Source organism: Parasteatoda tepidariorum, chromosome 4 (genome assembly GCF_043381705.1).
Source record: "Parasteatoda tepidariorum isolate YZ-2023 chromosome 4, CAS_Ptep_4.0, whole genome shotgun sequence".
NCBI classification, from domain to species: Eukaryota; Metazoa; Arthropoda; class Arachnida; order Araneae; family Theridiidae; genus Parasteatoda; species Parasteatoda tepidariorum.
The window spans coordinates 53,237,399-53,243,398 of record NC_092207.1 but is presented as its reverse complement, the minus strand read 5'-3'; the positions used below and the strand labels follow the sequence as shown (position 1 = coordinate 53,243,398).

General features: G+C 29.8%; 1 protein-coding gene across 2 annotated transcripts in view; it reads left to right on the top strand.

Annotated features, from left to right (window-relative positions):
* Positions 1-2,292: 2,292 nt before the first annotated feature.
* The window catches only part of LOC107447458 (titin homolog), a 102,840-nt gene continuing 99,132 nt past the window's right edge, over positions 2,293-6,000 (top strand). Inside the window, exon 1 of one of the 2 annotated variants that reach the window (XM_043042481.2) lies at positions 2,293-2,432. The gene's annotated coding sequence lies outside the window, so the exon portion shown is untranslated. Of the gene's footprint in view, positions 2,433-3,774; positions 4,069-6,000 lie in introns of those variants that run through there. The other variant, XM_043042479.2, reaches the window with a different exon arrangement.

Genomic DNA, 6,000 nt, shown 5'->3' with positions numbered 1-6,000 from the left:
TCATTATGACGATTCGTTTCAATCATGAGGTTGCATTTCATAAGAAACATTACATACACTGCATGAAAAACATTTCTATTGGATTCCCAGAACGTATAATCTTATGTTTGAAAATCTAATTTGTGCGATTTAAGGCCCTTTAATTTAATTTTATGAGCTTTCGGGGCCATTCAAATATTGCGTAAGCATCTATGGGATAGGATACTGGGATTTGCTTACTTTAAGGAGAAGGGGGTTATGCGAGGAGCAATACATACGTAAGATACTACATTCTCCTAACACTTTGACGCGCATAGGATATTTTATTTTTAAAAACATTCTGACCCTCTAATTACAGGTAAAAATATATTTTAGCATTTCTTAATTATAGAAGCAGTCTAACAGTCACTAAAAAAATAATCACGGATTTTTAGAATTATATTTGTACTAAAATATAAAATCCAAAAAAAAAAAATTCGATTTCTTTTTTCATTCATATTTAAAAATTTACCAATAATTGAGATTGTAAATTAATATTTTTAATGACGAATAACTGTTTCCTAAATAAGTGCAAATTCGGGAAAAGATTGGTTAGAAGTGAGCCTGGTTTAAAATATTTTACCTTCAACGCAGAAAGCGATATCGGAGTTTCATGCTATAAAATACATTCCGTACACTTTTAAATTAATGCTGTACCGTACAAAATAAAATACCTTAAACATATTTTTACTGAAACTGAAACTTATGAAGGTTTTATTAAAACCTGAAGATCAATCGCAAAGTATCAATTTCCTTAGAAATCCCAATAGCAATATATTAATAAAAAAACTCTTACGAAATATCGTAAATACCATGTTTTACAATAAGTATCGATATATCGTGTATGATAATGCGGCGAGTCGATATAGAACTCAATGAATATATTGTTATCTATAATTATTGCGAACGATTAAATATTATAATGAGTATTGATAGAGCCGTGATGGCTCAGGGGATAGAACGTATGCCTTCCAATGAGGTGAACCGGGTTCGAATCCCAGCGATTGCTGGTAAATACAAATTCCGCATCATAGGGCTTGCACCGACCACAGTGCTGACGTAAAGTATCCTCAGTGGTAAACGGATCATGGATTAGAGTACCCTTGCGGGCAGACTAATCGTGGAAATTTCTCGTGGTTTTCCTCTCCATGTAACGCAAGTGCGGGTTAGTACCATCAAAAAGTCCTCAACGAAAGTGAATTTCTCCAAATATTTGATCCAGGAGTTCCCTTGTCCTCTGGATTTAGCTCAAAATTACAAGGATGCGGAGTTAAACATTAATAGTTGTAAACTGGAAATTCGATCGGTTGTTCAACGACTGTTTACAAAATAAAATAAAATGAGCGTTGATGAAATTCATTCGAGCAACGAAAATGTTAACAAATATAAGAAAAAAGCAAACTGGTTGAAATGGAAAAATATCACGATGTATCGAAAAAAATAATTAACAATTTTTGATCATGAATTACAATATTAAAGTTTGCAATATTACCTTTCACTACTTTTCATAAAAGCCAAAAGATATCTTTAAATTAGGGTTTATTAAACTGTAGATCGCGACCTAAATTATGGTCCAGGGACCTGCAGTAGAAGTCCCCAAAATGATATCAATTTTGATATTTCTAACTTATAATAATTTTAAATTTACCAATTATTCTTACTCAATGTATCTGAGAATAGATACAGATAAGACTTACAGAATTTACTAAAGTATTAAGTGAAGAATTCACCCAACAAATTTAATTTTTTATTTCATTTCTTTAAATTTGACCTAACACTGCAATGGTACTGTATATTACATTGCAATTGCGAAGAAATTGTCAATTTCTTTCAGAACACAATGCGTATGGTATACCACAAAATGCTTGTAAATATTATATGGTCTTCATACCTAAAAGTTTAAGAAATCCTGCTTTAGATATAAAAAATCTTTAAAAAAAAACTAAGACACCTTTAAATATACATAAAAAATCTATAATTATATATTTCGTTACCCAAATGAAATGTTGGTAAATTTCATTTGTGGGACGAAAATATTTAACAGGATCAAAATAATGAAAACAAGTTACTTGCAAAAATATTGCACTCTATAATGAACTATTTTAAATTTTTGGCGATGTAAAATTAAATACAAAAATTTCTCAGCATTAGTTTTCACTATGACCGAGAGTTATTCTTAAATCGAAAAATGATCAACTGTGTTACATCTTTGCTTCTCAAATTCCCAACTATTGAATTTCCCCCTTGCTGTAACCCATCCCAATATGGAATGAAGTTTAGAACGTCTGGAAATTATTTAATAGCATCATCTCCGCAGGGAGTTTCTAAAAGCATGTTCGAATACGCAATTGTGTTGTTTAACCTCTAGGATGTCTGGCCTCGACCAGTTGATTCTTCTCTCCGTACAGAAACAGGTATTTCAGAATATACTTTACGAACTTCCAGCTGAAGTTTTTAAAAAAATAGTGTTGATGAGACAATCATATGGTTTAGAATAAATATATTAAATCAGTCGTTATTGATTGAACAAATTTAAGAATATTCCAGCAATGTAGCTGTTTTAAGTGTCTCTAGTTTTAAATTGTGTTTTATATGACTTTTGTACCTGGAAAATATAGCTATGCGAGAAATATTATTTGATTTATGTGTGAAAAACGTCGATGTGAATACGCGTAGTAAATATGCCTATTAGAATTCACTACATGTACTTTTTTATGAACTACTGCCTCGTCCTTTAGAATTCGAAAGATATTTGCTAAGTAATTCGTTTCTGAATATTCACAGAAGACAAGGCCCAGAGTTTATCTCCCGGGCAAACTCCTAAACAATCCTCCATTTGCAAATTAGTAAAGTTTATTACATGTGCTTTTCTATGATCTACGTGTTACCAAAAAATAAGCTATTTTCAAGACCATTGTGGCATAGGCTTAAGGTACCGGAATATTACTAAATGGGTTGCAAGTTTGTGCTCTGGAATTACTAAAGAAGAACAATACGATCAGATACAATTTTTAATTGCTTGAATTATTTATAATCAAGACTATTTTTAACTAAGTTCGTAAATTCAAACACATTAAAATATATAAATGTGTTTAATTACTTTAACACTACCGCATGGTAATTTTTTGTAATGCTATATAATTATGATACCAAGGTTCAAAATCATAGGGCACACAATAATAAATGAATTTAATCTATTTAATTTCAGTAAGGCAATTAATTATGTTATTTACGGATTGATTGATTGCTTTTCGGCATTTTTTTCCTAACCATATACAAGCCACAGCCGCTGTCATCACACCCCTTCCATTGTTTTCCAAATCTGCTCCATCATTAAATCATTCATTTTTTTTCGCGACGAGCTTAATTTTTATTACGAAAACATCCGTTAATGCTTATTTTTAGGCATTTTTTTTTTATAAGCGTCGTAATAATAACAACAAAAAAAACTTCCTGCCTTCAATAGAATTCATCAAGATCATCGAATCAGGTAGTATATAAATGATCTTTGATCCTGAAAACGTTCGAAATCCGGTCAGTGCAGAAGCTAAGAACGTCTTTAATAGCTACAGGCGAAAATTCTAACATAAAAAATAGAAACAAAACGTGTAATAAAAGTTCTGACCGTGTATCTCATCTTAGATTTTATGACTACAAAACAAAAACAAAAGAAAATCTCGTGTGGAACTTGACCGCCGCGCCGTAAGGAAAACGCCACCTGTATGTGTGACGTCAGAATTTCAAATTTCTGTTATTATTTTTATTTTAGACACAGCGCACGTATGAGTTAAATTCGGATTAGAGAAGAATATAAAAATAATGATGGCGGCATAGTGTAAAATCCTGTTCGAGATATCTTTTCATTCAAGTTTCAGACGCCGGTTCGGATTGTTGTATCTTTCTGCTCGTGGTTTTCTTAAACGCTGGGAGTTTTTTGTGCGCGTAGTGTTTGTTCTTTTTTATTTTTGTGAGTGGCACGATCGACCTGTCAAAAAGTTGATTAAAAAATCATTTTGATCTAAAAGCCGGATTTGTTTATACATCTTTAAAGTAAGTGGCGTTTTTTTAATAACTATAAACGTGTGTTATTTTTTTCAGATATATAGCTTAAGTTTATTTTTAGATATAACTTTTTTTATTTATAATTTAATACCGAAAATATTTAAATTTGGAATGAAGTTTGTACTTACCTCTTCAAACAGATTTTGAAATAATAAATGTAAATTCATTTTATTTCAAGAGCTTCCATCAAAATGTTCAAACTGTCGAATTTTACCAAATAGTTTATGAACAGAAAATATTCTTATATTTCAGAAATATTTTTTTCAATATGATTTCATTAATAGAAGATGGTTCTAAGAAAATTATAAAATTCGTATTATGCCTCGTTAAAAATATTTTTAAACGTGTTTTATTTTTAGGATTTTTGATTACTGGAAAAATATAATCATACCCCTAATTAATCATACAGTATTAGCAACAGTTTCTTATATTAATTTCGGTGAAAATTTTATTGACGCCTCAACTACGTACGTGATTTTGAAAACGCTGTAAGTTACAACACGACTATTGCCTAAATATTGAAAGAACAAAAATATTTCTCTTTTTTTTATCTCAATAAATGAAAAAATAACTCATTTTACTAGCTACCTTAAATGCTGGCTTTTATTACAGGTTAAAAAATAGTGATTTGATTGCGGAAATCTAGTGTTCTATTTACTATTTAAATCTTAACTTTCTTCCTTGATTTATTGCCTTGATGCAAACGTATTTGTAGTCATTTATACATTCCAAAGACGCATAAAACGGTCTCAGGCGACCAGATAAATTTTGACGGTGTTGATGTATATTCAGCATTTATATTTAGTTAACCCTTTGAACAAGGACACTAAATTCAGAACAGCCAAAGATTTTATTTTTTGCACAACATCAGACCTTGTGTCATGCTACTCTACATTCAATCAGTCTTTCAGTGCCTTAAACAGTTGTTGTGTTAAAGAAAAAAACAACATAAATAAAGCACAAATGAGTTTTTTCATTTGTACTTTATTAACGTTCTTTTTTACTTTGGTCTACATAACACAAAGTATTACCCTTTCTTTTGTTGGAGTATTCGTGTTGTCCAATGAATAAATTTATTGTATATTAATATATTATTTTCCACTCAGTTGAACCATAAAAATTAAAACAGAGGGTTGCTGGTTAGCCAAATTTATTTTTTTAACTGGCTAAAAGGGTAATTCACTTTAAATTTCTTTAACCCTTCATAAGGCCGTGATAAGTTTACTTCAAGTTATTATTATTCAATTTTCATTAAATTTTAATTGAATAATAATAATTTGAAATAAATAAATAATAATTCATTAAATTTTAAGTGTCAATTAATTTAATTTTATTAATTTTAAATTTTTCATTAAATTTTAAGTTTCGTTTGGAAGCTATTTCCCCACCAATGTTTTATGCAGCCATTTGCTGATAAAATACCAATGAAGGGCTTTGTTTACATAAATGTAGCATAAACATAACAGTAAAGGATAGCGTGAGGTCAAGGGGAGAGAGAGAGCAACACTGAAGAGTTATTTTCTTTTGGGCATTATGCATTCGTTCCTTTGATCATTTTTCAGCGAAATTATAAATTCGCTTATTTATAAGCACAGAAGTTCAAGCTTATGGTCACTTTACCGTAAATAAAATTTCGAAAATCCAACCCATTTTTTCGCAAAAAAAGGCTTTAAAATAAAATTAATTTTAAGTTATAAGTTAAGTGATTATTTTTTAATAAATCAGTCTCAATCTCGTTATCAAAAATAATTCAAATACTATTACTGAAAAAAAATTGCTCTTTAAAGATTTAATTTAAATTTTTTTCTAAAATGACGAATCGAAATTTAAAATGGGCAAAATATTAAAACGCCTATCTAAGTCATCATAAATTATACTATTATACAGATTAATTTGATTATTTAGTCATTCAAACAATGT